The sequence below is a fragment of the Sphaerodactylus townsendi genome, linkage group LG10 (genome assembly GCF_021028975.2).
Source record: "Sphaerodactylus townsendi isolate TG3544 linkage group LG10, MPM_Stown_v2.3, whole genome shotgun sequence".
Taxonomy (NCBI): Eukaryota; Metazoa; Chordata; class Lepidosauria; order Squamata; family Sphaerodactylidae; genus Sphaerodactylus; species Sphaerodactylus townsendi.
Window position 1 is genome coordinate 29,612,901 of NC_059434.1, and position 13,981 is coordinate 29,626,881.

Here is a 13,981-nt window from a genome sequence, read left to right on the forward strand (position 1 = left end):
CTTCATCAAAGTTGTCATTCTTTCTTTTTGTGTGCTGGCATTACCTGTATTTTTAAGCCCTCAAACTATTATATTTTTATTTAAATCCAGATGAGCTGAGCTAATTTTTAATGGACATTGCTAGCCATACTGAAAGAACTATCTCCTTACGCCGTGACAGTCTGAATTGCCTTTACTTTCCTTCGTGATGTCACACCATCCCACTCACTGTGTAACCCTTGATTGGGTAGAATCACCCTTGTGACTAACCAACAATAGGAGAGGGTCGTGATGGCTTTCTAGAAATAGCTGCTAAGGGAAACAGGTGCCTTTTAAAAACTGATATAAAAGAGACACAATTGACACAGAGTTTTGCAGGAAAAATTTCTTCCACATTAAAAAGATGGTTACTTTTTTCTTACAAACTAAGGCCGTTCCTGCACGGGCCAAAACCAGCCCCCTAGGGACGGTAAAACACCATCCCTGGGGTGCTGTTCACACAGCTGCTGCTGCAGCACGGCAGTGCCATGCTCACCACCCCACCATCCCAACGGCAGGAAAACTCCGCTTTCAAAACTTGCTCAATGAGTGAGTTTTTTGGAAAGCAGAGTCTTCCTGCCGACAACATGCAAAGTGCACCGGCATGAAGGCACCACTTTTAGGCATTTCCAGATTGTTTTGTTTACCTACCTTTGCTCCCTGTGAAGCTCTGGAGGGTGGGAGGGACACACTCACACTGCCCTCCAAACCCCAGGGGTTGTAGGGCAGCATGGGTGTGTCCCTTCCTCTGTCCAGAGCTTCTCATGGAGAAAAGGTAGGTAAACAAAACAAACTGGAGGCGACTCCATGCGGAGCCGCCCCTGCTGCCCGCTGCAGCTTTGGGACCATCTGCAGTGATTGGCCCCGAGGCTCCACCGGCATAAATTATGCTAGTGGCCAGCCGTTTCTGCCACCATGCAGAAATGGCCTAAGACTGAAGGTAATTCAGTGCTGTTCTCATTTGAATATGCCACTGAAATTTGTCATTTTAAATCCCCTCCACCAGACATTTTGTTCACATTTAGGTTTCAGCACATGACTAGAAGTCATCGTTATTCCTCAGAAAAAGAAATACAGCTTGGCACATAATTATTTTTCTTTGCACCTGTTCATTCAGATGTATTCTTTCTCATCAGTGGAGATTGGCTTAAAAGTGCGGCTCTTGTCAATTAGTGGTTGAAATATTTTGTTACTTCATTTACTTTGCTGTATCAGTGTTGAGGGTGTCTCATCTACCTCTGACTTCTCTATCCTTCTGATGCTGTGATTTGTCATATTGCTTCTCTCTCTCTCTCTCTCTCTCTCTCTCTCTAAAGGATAAGCTGTTGTTGGGAAAGCAGCAGAGAGAAAAGAAATGGAAAATGCCAAGAGCATAATTGTGTGCTCTAAGTTTTAGAGTAAATAATAAGGATATGATATGTACGGTCATAACCATCATCTATTATGGATCCCAAAATGTCACACTTCAATCCTCCCATAAGCACTATCAAATTTACATGATGCTGTCAGGACTCCTTAAGACTTTAGCATTCTAATGAGATAGGCTGTTATGAAGGCTGTTTTCTTTTAAATGTGATGGAGTGCTTTTTCTGGATTTTCTTGGGGGACTTGGAGTTCCAGCTGGAATCATCCTAAAGCTTAGCCAAACATCTCACTCAAAAACTTATCCTCAGCCACCTCACAGAGTCTATTTCAAGCTGTTTCTTATTGAACCTGGATAAAGACCATTTACACAGATGTTTCCTGGTGGTAGTCATGCTACTCTGATTGATTTTTCTTCCCCTTGCACTGCTGATGAGTATCAAAGTCAGTTCACTGGCTTCTAACTCTGTGTCTCTTTTTCCTCTTCCGTTTCCACAGTCAAACTTGAAAGTTAGATCACCTTTTTTCGTATGTTTTCTTAAACAACTCAAGATCCTTGATTATGACAGAATGTATATTTTTTTAAAAAAATGTGTTGTTTATCATGGTGGTGTGGCATGAATAATTTTTAAAATCTTTAAGTATTTACAAAGCAAAGTGGAACAAGATACAATAATGAAGAATCCAAGGTTGACTTGATCTCCGTCCAGAACAGCCAGCCAGTGTTGTCTTGGAGGTTAGAGTGCTGGATTAGAATCTGCAAGACCTAGGCTGAAAGCCCTGCACTGCTATGAAGTTCACTGGGTGACCATGGACAAAGGATAGTACAAAAATGTAAGAGAAAGGAAGAAGCCACTGTTGAAGAAAGGGGCTGTGTCCCAGCAACAAACAGCGGGAGAAACCAGGAGATGCTGGAAAAAAAATAGCAAGAATGCAGTAGATGATTTGTTTCTGCATTCTCAGTCTCCCAAAGACAACTTAATATCTAGAAACGTTTAGATCCATTTTGTTCAGAGCATTGCCCTTGCATGAACTTACCCAGAGGCTGCAATTCTTGACACTAACTCAGAAACAATCCATTAGGACTATGTTTAATCAAGCACAAAAGTGTAATCTGTAATAACGATGAGCATATTTCAACTTGAACCTGGAAAAAAATTGAAAGCTTGATTTTGTGCGTTCAGAAGCAGCTGGGTGGCACTGCAGTTTCTGCACCGAGTCCTATGGAAGCTTTCAAAATGATTTTCCAATTCAGCCTGCTTCTCTCTGGCTAGTTGCTTTTAACTGATGTTCATCTCAAATCACATGTTATTCCTGGACTGAAAAAGTTAGAGCTTAAACAGAAATAACCAGAAAATAAAGAGCAATGGGTTTGCTGGTATAGCAAGACAGCAATTCAAAACTCAGTTATGCAGATCTCAAATTACAGGGGAAAGGCAGAAGAGCCCTTAATGAAATCCACAAACCTCATTCAATTATTGCCCTCAATTTTAACCCCTCCCACTGGACCAAAAAAGCCATACCCTTGTTCTGTTTGAATATAAAGTTACCAACCACACTTTTTAAAGAGAAAATGTACTCTTCTTGAGGTGATAAAACAGTGTTCACTTATGGAAGCCAAATGTACTCTTTTTGAAATGGCAAAAATTAGGTTATCTAGTCTAACTTAATTATTTCATGCTTACTATTTTTTTTAAAAAAAAAAATCATGCTTGTACTTTAGCTAACCGTCGGTAATGACAGTGAGTTCTGTTAGTCCCAGTGACTTCTGTGCCTAGGATTAGAAGGCCAAAACTCTGTGTACAAAATTTGACCTACTACATTTTATGGAAATATTTAAAAAAATCATACCCCATCCCTCCAACCACTGGATCATTGTCTTCTTTTAAAGAGAGTACCCGTGTGCTCTTTTCTTAAGATCATGGGGTTGTAACTCTGTTTGGATAGGGCACTGTGCAAACATTCATATTATTCTGGGGGTTCTGTGGGCCAGGTTTATGAGACCATGTGCATCAGAAATACGACTGGGATGTTATGTTCTTTCCAATTCACATAAGAAACTGTACTAAGACCAATAATCTCCCTCTCCTGCTTCACTGCACTAGTTTTCTTATAGACAGTGTTTTTGTTTGTTTGTTTGTTTGTTTGTTTGTTTGTTTGTTTGTTTGTTTGTTTGTTTGTTTGTTTGTTTGTTTGTTTGTTTGTTTGTTTGTTTGTTTGTTTGTTTGTTTGTATTCTGGCATTTCACCATATATAAGGAAAGTATTAAAATAGAGAGCTGCTTTGCACTTGGCTGGAAAGCTCCTTCAGCAAGAGCATGAAATCTTGGGAAATGGCAAGAGAGTGTCATTTACTGGTTGGAGTTTCTGAGCAAGCAAGCATAGGGGGAGGGGAATCAAGAAAGTTAGCATGACAGCAAGCTAGCTAAAGGAATATACTCCCTGAAATCATAATATAGATGATTCTGGATAAAGAAACAAAAGAATAGTGGAGATACTCATGGGTCATGCTCTTTTCCAGGATGTTTCTAAAGCATTAACATGGGGGATATATCACAAAAGGTCATGAGTCTGGGATCCCCTGCCCTTCTTAAATTGATTGATTGATTTATAAAGTCATCCTGAGTCAAGCTTTCTTCAAAACAAATGCTCCCTTTAAACATGTTTTAAATTTACTGAAATCATGAAGTTTCAACATGGCATACTTAACTGTACAACCTCATTTATCCAAAACATCTTGGGAATATTTGAACTTTTCTGAAATGGTAAGTATATGATATTCTAAAATGTGATTCACGCAGACTTATGCAATTGGAAAGGACATGCTGTGACCTTGGACTTTAAATAAATCCTGTAGTCATGAGGCGCCGTTTTTAACTTTTGTAATATTAAAATATTATTTCCATTGCTTCCTACAAGTCAACTTTTTATTAACTTCATTTATATCTCACCTTTCTCCCTCATGGGAACCCAGCTTGAGTTTTATCAATCTTTTCTCCTCCATCTTGACCTTACAACAACTCTCTAAGACAGTTTAGGCTGGGTGTGAATTTACCCAGAGACAACCTAAGACAAAGTTGGGATTCGAACCTGGATCCCCCAAGTCTTACTGCCTTGGTGGCAAACCTATGGCACTCCAGATGTTCATGGACTACAATTCCCATGAGCCCCTGCTGGCAATTCCCCTGCTGGCAATTCCCAATTGGCCATGCTGGCAGGGGCTGATGGGAATTGTAGTTCATGAACATCTAGAGTGCCATAGGTTCGCCACCACTGTCTTAGTCCATCACTCTAACCGCTAGGCCTCACTGACCCTCAGTATATTCCAACTGAGATCCCCAGTCTTATTCAAATAATAGCCCAACTGTACTTGTTCCTGCTTTGATCAGGTCTCTGAAGAGCTGGCATATATTGTGATGGACGAGTCCTGGATGAGAGAAGCAGGTGAACTAGCATGGGTTGGCAACTCCGGGGGCACCGGCCTGGAAAACTGGGGAAACCAAAGGGGACAAGAGAACAGGCAAAAACTGGCCAATAGATTGGGTATGGCGTAATTAGGTTTGGAATTCCTGGTTTGGGAAATATCTGAAGATTTTGGGGAATCCTGAAGAGGGGACTTGGGGAGTAAAGGAAGCTCAGCATGGTACAATGCCACAGACTTCACCCTCCAAAGCAGCCTTTTTCTCCAGGGAACTGACCAATGGAGCCTGGAGATCAGTTATAGAAGCAATAGCTACCCAGACCCCACTTGGAGGTTGGCAACCTTACCCAACATGCACCACCTAAGTAGGGCTTGGCAGGTTTATGGCCTTAGCCACTATTGTTGGAGACATGTCTTCGGGCATGCATGAGACAGAGTGGGTCTGAGAAAGAAAGGGAATGGGGCTCCAAGGTGAGGGGCAGGGACGTAGGTATAGATTTTTTATGGGGGGTTCAGGGGCGGGGTCATGCCCCCATCCACCCCTGGGGCATGGCCATGCCTCCCCAAGCCCCACCCTGCCCCCAGTGCTTATGAAAGCAGCTCTCCAAGGCCGGGGATAACAGACTCCCCTGCTCCCCCCTACCAGCTGAGCTCCCAGTAGGCAGCCGGCAGCCCCTTCTGCCCTCCTCTCTGGGCAGGGGCGTTCCTAGGCAAACTGGACCCCGGGGACAAAACCTGAGTTTGGTGCCCCCCCCCCGCGAATGGGCGGCCACCCTCCCCCACCATGAACAAACAATGATTTTTTGCACCAGCTCACAAAACACCTCCCACTCCCAGCAAAACATACATGGCTCTCTCCCCACCAACTCTTTTCCTAATTTCCTAATCACAACAACCCTATGAGGTAGGTTGTTAGCCTGAGAAACAACTCCAAGCCAGTGCAAGTGGGTATTAAGCATGTAAAGCTATCACAAATCACCCCCAGCAAAACATTTACCAAACAAATGTCAGCATCATCTCTCACAAAACACCTCCAGTGGAATCGACCCCCAAACAGCATCACTTTCAATGGTGCTTAAACTAGGGAGCTCAGATTCTTCTTTTAAATCCACCTTAAAGGGAGAATCTGGGGTCCCCAGTTAAAACAAAATTGAAAGTGATGCTGTTTGGGGGTGGATTCTCCCCCGCCCTAAAACAGCATCACTTTTTAGGGTTGGAGACTCAGATGAAACAAATACCAGATTCAGCCAGAATCTGGGCAAATTTGGGCACATATGGACAAAAAGTGTCCGATTATGTCCTGCCCAAATATGAACAAATGCGAATGCAAGGTATTTGGGTTTGGGGGGGGGGGGTATTTTTGGTGTTTTTCAGCCTGCAGGGAGGGCATTTTTAAAGCTAGCAGCACCATGATTTCCGGGCATCATCAAGAGACTGCCCTGATGATACCACCCGAGTTTGGTGATGTTTGGTTCAGGGGAAGCAAACTTATGGACGCCCAAATGGAATGCCCCATCCCCATTGTTTTCAATGGGAGCTAACAGGAGATGGGGGCTGCCCATTTGAGGGACCATAACTCTGGTCCTCCTGATCCTAACTCCACCAAACTTGGGTGGTATCATAAGAATAGTTACCAGATGATACCCTGAAATTTTGGTGTCACTAGCTTTAAAAATACACCCCTTCCAGGCACCCCAAGAAATTTGCCCAAGATTCTTTGTTTTGCAGTGACTTTGCTCCATTGTAGCCAATGGGGAATTTCTGAGGCAGGCTGCACATTTTTGAAGATAGAGGCACCAGACTTTCAAGGTGGCTCCAAGAGGTCTCGGGTAATAGCATCCAAGCTTGGTGAGCTTTGATTCTGGAGTGGGGGGAGGGGGGGCGAGTTGAGAGAGTTCTGAGAGAACTCAGCCCGCAGGCTTTCATGTGCAGAAGCAGGGAAACAAAATAAGCCTTTTGGGGGCCCATAAAATTGAACCCCCAGAAGCAAAGGTCTCCAAACCTGGATACTATTACCAGGAGGGCTTCCTGGAGCCACCTTGAAAGTCTGGTGCCTCTATCTTCAAAAATGTGCAGACTGCCTACACACTCGGAAATTCCCCATTGGCTACAATGGAGCAAAGTCACTGCAAAACAAAGAATCTTGGGCAACTTTCTTGGGGTGCCTGGAAGGGGTGTATTTTTAAAGCTAGTGACACCAAAATGTCAGGGTATCATCTGTTAACTATTCTTATGATTCCACCCAAGTTTGGTGAAGTTAGGTTCAGGGGGACCAAAGTTATGGTCCCTCAAATGGGTAGCCCCCATCTCCTGTTAGTTCCCATTGAAAACAATGAGGATGGGGGAACCCCATTTGGGGGTCCATAACTTTGCTCCCCCTGAACCAAACATCACCAAACTTGGGTGGTATCATCAGGACAGTCTCTGGATGGTCCCCTGAAATTTTGCTGCTACTAGCCTTAAAAAGCACCCCCTGCAGGACAAAACGTAAAAAACCCTAAAAAAATCTTTAAAACACACAAACGACCCTGAAATGTTGGTGCCCCCCCCCCACGTGACCAAACGGGGGGCGTCCAGGGACAGAGGGTACCCCCTGTCCCTAGGCAGGTAGGCCAGTGTCTCTGGGCAAAGGCATGGCTAGGAAAAATGGAGCCCTGTGAAAAATCTGAGTTTTGTGCCACACACACCCCTGCGGCTGCTGTGATGCTGGAATCCACCCCCAAACAGCATCACTTTCAATGGTGTTTAAACTAGGAAGCCCAGATTTTCCTTTTAAATCCACCTTAAAGGGAGAATCTGGGGTCCCCAGTTAAAACAACATTGAAAGTGATGCTGTTTTGGGGTGGATTCTCCCCCACCCTGAAACAGCATCACCTTCAATGTTTAAACCGGGGACCTCACATTCTCCCTTTAAATCCATGCTGAAGGGGGTTGATTTAAAAGGAGAATCCAGGGAAATTCGGGGGTGCCTGCTGTCAGGGGTGCAATTATTAAGATAGCAGCACCAAACATTCAGAGTATCTTTAGGAGACTATCCTGATGACACCACCCAGGTTTGGTGAAGTTTGGTTCAGGAGGTCCAAAGTTATGGACCTTCAAAGGTGTAGCCCCATCTTCTATTAGCTCCCATTGGAAACAATGGGGGATGGAGCACCCCTTTTGGGAGTCCATAAATTTGTACCCCCTGAACCAAACTTCACCAAACCTGGGTAGTATCATCAGAAGAGTCTCCCAAACAATCCCTGAAAGATTGGTGCTGCTAGCCTAAAAACTGCGCCCCCTGCAGGCCAAAAATAAAAAAACATTTAAAAAACCAAAAAACCCACAAACGGAGGGCGGAGCTTCAAACATGCGATTGGGGGGGGTTGAACTCAAGAACCCCACCTTACCTATGGGGCCAATTACTGGGGAGGCCTTAAAGGTGATAATTAGGTACACCTGGGGTGACCAAAGGAGGAAGAAGGGTTTGATATCCTGTAGATGGAACAACTGCATGTAACTGCATAACTAAGTTACCAATAAAGCTGTCTAAAAATGGCTTAAATGGACTTGAGTGCGACATCATGGACATATAAATGGACAATGGTGGTTCATATTGTTGTGCACTACCCTGAGCCTTTCGGGGGAAGGCGGTATATAAATTAAACATACATATACCAATACAACCTCTGCCCAGTTTGCTGAGACCAGCAAAACTGCAGGTGAACTGGGAAGCATCCGCCCCACGTGATCTATGCCTTTTCTAAATACATAATCAGACATGTTTATTTACCACGTGTGATACATTTGATATACACAGTTTCTTACTGTTTAGGATTTTGACGCCTCCTTCATATATCACATCTTGCTTGCAGTGAATATGAATTTTAAAGAAATTATTGATTGAACCGAACTGATACACAAGATACATTTTGCTTAAAGGTCACAGAATATGTAAATAGTTGGGGCTGCATACCTGAAGGTCACCCACCATCTAACAAGCCCTACCAGAGAACTATGGCAATGTTTTGAGGCCCAGATTTGGGTGCCCCTGCTTTCCAAGTTTAACCAGTCAGTAGCCAGAGAAAGAGCGTTCTCCTGGAAGTCTCTCCCCAGAGAGACTCATCTTCTGCCAGTAGGCATTTTGAAAAAAATGTCTGACATTACCAAAGTGCTCCCTCCTTCCTGTTCTATGCGTAAATTGTAATTTTCATGTATATTTTATTATATTGCATGTATGATTTAACTTTGTTTTAATTCTTTGATATGTTTGGTTTTAATGGTTTTTAAGACATTTTTTATTATACAGAATAAAATTTATGTTTTATGGTTTAATAATATACAATAAATTTTCATTCTACATAATAAAACCATTCAACCCAAACAAAAACACAGGTTTTTAACCCGTTAGCTGCTTTGGTGGTCCTGAAAAGTGCAGAAAGGTAAGGTGTACATTTTGTAAATAAATGTATAACCATATGATGGAAAATGTTCTGTTTTTAAAAGCAAATCTGGTCTAACGGAGGCTATTCAGCCTTGGCCTGATTCCATTTCCATTGAAACCATTGGAAAATATTTCCATAATTTGTCTGGGATCAACCCCATGGTTATTATAAACCTAAGCCTGGTGGCAAATACATCTCATAATCTGTCTTCCATTAGTTAAGTCAAAAAAACATTACTTAGAAGAATGCTTATCAGAATGTTTACCAGCATCTTTCTGTCTCTCTCATACACACATAAACACACACCATATGAGCTTGAAAAAATTGATCAGTTCTGGATCACTCGCTAAAAGGTGACAGAGTTTCACACATGGACAGGCAAATGGAAACATGATGGTTTGTATAATTGCAGCTGTACTTACAAAGAAGTTTTACTATTCTCTCATCCTTTAAAAATGTGTATATTTATAAGACTTCATTTTCTGGAAGAGGCATTTGTAGCCTGAGCTGAATTCTCTCTCTCTCTCTCCCCCCCCCCCCGCCCTTTTTGGAAAAGACTTCTAGTTCAGAAGTAAACCCAATGCCCAAATCTAAGAGAATCAGATCTCTAATAGCTGCTACTTATGTAAGCCATAGGGAAATTCCTTTGGTAATTCATCTTCCATGTGTAGGATCATTATTAGATTTTATAATTAAATATATGCCCTTAGCATATTTATCAATCTCTTTTCTTCAGCTCAGTCACTATAGAGAATTATCAATGACATCAGTCAGTGTGCTTTGTTTGTAAAGCCTATGGAATACATCTTATTCAAAGAGGAAAACTCTTAAATGTTTTCTTTTATTAAGAAATATTTTCCTCTTCCTCCCCCAATTTCAGCTCTTTCAGCAGCAGCTAAACTGTTTGCAATCTATAAAATCACTTCCATTGACTTGGTGCCTTGCACAATGAAATGAGAGAGTATAAGCTCAGCATCCTGAATGTGCTAATTTTGTTCACTCCATACCTTTGTTTGCATTAGTGACTGAAAGCCCAATTCAGAGCCTTGGGGTGGTCAGGGGAGGCTCTTCTGTGGCACCACTCTGTTACCTCCAGAGGGATTTTTGCTGGCACAGGAAACCAAAACCCAAAAACCGTTCCCCACCACCAAGCAGTCCTCTATTGAATGGCGTAAGTCCAAGCTGTGGATGCTTGGAGGCAAAGCAAACCAACTAATGTTGGCTCCACCCCCAGCCGTATCTCTGGAACACCACTATATCAGTGGGGATGCAGGAGCACTGACATGGTAATGTGCACTGTGACTGATCATCATGGAGGACCTGGTAGCAACCTGGCTTTGGATGTGCATCTCCGCTGTGGTTAGCGCCTCTCTGCTGTGGTTAGTGTCTCAGGGAGGACAAATCTGCTGGCATAGGGCCCCAGCACCTCAACAATGCTTTTTGCCCCCTATTTCTGGGTTGGGCCACTAATCTTTGAAATACAATCATACAATGGAAACCAATTATCTTCAAAACAATTTCTGCATGAAGCAATTCTAAGGCCATGTCTGCACAGCATAAATCAAACATCTTGAGGATGTTAAAACAAGCATTGGGGGGAGAAATTTTGCAGTTTTTTTTCCTCCAAGATGTCTTCAGGATGTTTTATTTCTGCTCAACCTGGGTGTTTTTGAAAACGCTAAACAAGTGATCTTTTCACCCAAGGATAGAGTCAAAATGTTTCCTGCTTGCTGTACAGAGAGTAGGAGTATCCCTATTTCTCTTGGTCCTATTATTACTTTTCCATGCAACTATAGGGAGGGAAGGTGACATGGTGTAGCCCAATTTCATCAGAACTTGACTGCTAAGCAGGGACAGTAGCTTCTCTCTGCCTTCATCCAGAGGCATATGGCCTATAGGGACATGGAGTCACACATGACCCTGGTCATAGGCCTTTTGGTCACATGGGGGCACCAGGCACAGAGGGCGAGGGTGGGGCTACATGGAGACCAGGGTGGGGCTCAGTGGCAGGCAACACTGCCACCCTGAGCCCCACCCCTGGCCTCCATGCAGGTCTCCCCAGGTTCTCCCTTCACCCTGCTGGTCTGCATGGAGGCTAGGGGTGGAGCTTTGTCTGCATGGAGGCTGGGGGTGGGGCTCAGTGGTGGGTGGCCCTGCCCCCCTGAGCCCTACCCCTGTCCTCCATGCAGGCCTCCCCAGGCCCTCCCCTGACCCTGCTGGTCTGCCCGGAGGCCGGGGGTAGGCGATGCTCAGCCTGCATGGAGGCCAGGGGAAAAAGAAGAGCAGAAAGAATGAACCTGCTGCTGCACATTTGAAGAACAGGGGGGTGGGGAGGGGGAAAAGGGGGTAAAAGGATATGGAGGATGTAATATAATGATGTAAAACATAAGCAAGAAATGATCCAAAATATCAATTAATTTAAAAAAAATGGAGGCCAGGGACAGGGCTCAAAGCCGGATGGCCCCATTCCCCGAGCTCTGCTCCTGATCTCCAGCAGGCCTCCCCAGGCCCTGCTGGCCTGCAAGGAGGTGGGGGTGGGGCTCGGCCTGCACAGAGGCTGAGGGGACAGGGTTCGATGGGCAGGCAGCTCTGCCCCGAATGCTGGGGAGCACCCAGAGAAGGGGTTGTCTCTGGGCGTCTTTCCCCCCCTAATATCCTTCTGCCTTCACCCAACATGAAAAACTGAGTAATTGAATTTCTCTGCACTGGCACCTTCCCTCATTTTTAGTTCACTATTATTCCTTTTGCTGATATATAGAATTTCCTTGTTCTCTTGTTCTATTCAAGCATCTACAAAAACTTCCCATTGCCACATTGTTAAAAACTGCTCAAATGCACTCTTCCTTCTTTCTCTTACCCACAGAGACTTTGGTTTCTTCTCTGGTCCTTTCCCTGCATAATTACTGTAATTCTCTTGTTTCTGGTTTGTCTCTTTCTCAGTTTCACCTCTCTCTTCTATTCTTAATCCCACTTATTTTTCTTGTGTTTTCTTTTGACCACATTTCCCCTTGTTACCCTCTGTCCGCTGGCTCTTAGCTGAATCCCAATTGAGTTATTTTTGTTTTTAACTCTGTTCAATCTTAGCCTCCTTTCTGTCTTTATTTTGCCAATGCTCCTCCCTTGTTTAAGCCTGGTGTTATGTTCATTTTTTTTTGTTTAGTTTGTCAAACATCCGTCTCCTAAATTCAGATGGAAATTAGGGGAACTTTCACCACTCAAATCTCACACTAAGCCCATTGCACTGTACTGAGGTTGAAAACGGCCATTTTTATGTCATTTACCTGTATTGATATTCCTGCGTTGTTGAGAAAAGAACACATGCTGCCATGTGTGATGATTGCAACCAACAGTGCTATTTCAGTAAACAAAACATTACATTTGACTAGATGATAGGAATACACATTTTCCTATGTAGAATAATATCACTGTTGGACAATCTGGGAAGTGTGTAATCTGAGGTAGCACTTTGACCTGTAGTTTGGAAAGCTTGATCTGACCCTAGAAATAGTATTGTCCATGTCGTACATCAGTTATTATTTTTTTCATCACTACATATTGATTGATAAAGATAGTTATTACAGTGAGGTTCTTAGAATCTTAGGGAAGATTATTGGGAGAAATGAGGAAGAAGAAGGCTATCAAAGGCTAGAATGTAACTTATGTGTGCCAAGACTGTATACTTTGAAATGCCACATGCTTGGGATTCATAGTGGGGGTTTTCTGTGATGTTTGCTGGTTTCTCAAAAACATCTGGTTAGTTCAGTCAAATGTAGCCATATTGATCCACCTCTAGTATTGAGCCACCTCTAGTATAGGTTTGGGTAATATAGAATCAAAAGCAAGTATTAACACGCATATTGCTGTTCATGCTTCTCTTCTGGATAAGTCAGTGAATGATAAGGTTATCAACAAGTATGGATTTCAAATTTTGGAATTGCTGGAGCAAGGGGAAACTGCATCTGGGGCACGTGTGCACCCCGCACCCCTGCCATGCCCCTGCCTGCCCCAGAATGCCCCCCATGCTCCAGAACACCCCCGCTATGCCATTGGTAAGCGTTCCATACATAATGGATCACTAATTGGTAAGATCGCTTCACATGTGAAGCCTGACTTATAAAATTTCTTTATTTGTTTATAAAGTCTGCAGAGGGAATAAGGAAAAGTATAATTCTGTTGATTCCTGTTGAACACACAGTGTCCAGACAATGGGACAGGATCATTCATGTGCAAACATTTAGACCCCAGTGTTCAAAGCACTTCATGTAATTTCAATAGTCCTTTGAAGTAGATCAGCATAATTGCCATACTGTGGTTGGATGTCTGAAGTTGAGAGATAATGGCTTGCCTTTGGTTGAAGGACAAATGGAATTTTGTGTTAGAAATACATATTGCATGCTGGTTGTGCATTTTGGGTTGGATCCAATTGAGTATCTCTGCTGAGATTTTGCTACAGACCAAAATACCTCCCTCTTCCCCCGCCAAAATACTGCTCCTGGGAACCAGGGGACACATAAGAATACCATTAGGGTAGAGGGCTGCAGTGGAAGGGGGATTTAAACTTTCCATTGTATTGGTGTGAATTTGCTGGAACTGGTAAAAGTGTTTTGGATGTACCTACTTCCCAATTTTTTAGCCACATGCACTACAGCAGGCACACGTGAGCCCATGACATCTAGATGAAATTACTTCAGTGTACCCTACATGAGGCTGCCCTTGAAGTCTGACCTGAAGTTACAGTTTTTTACAGAATTCTGCAG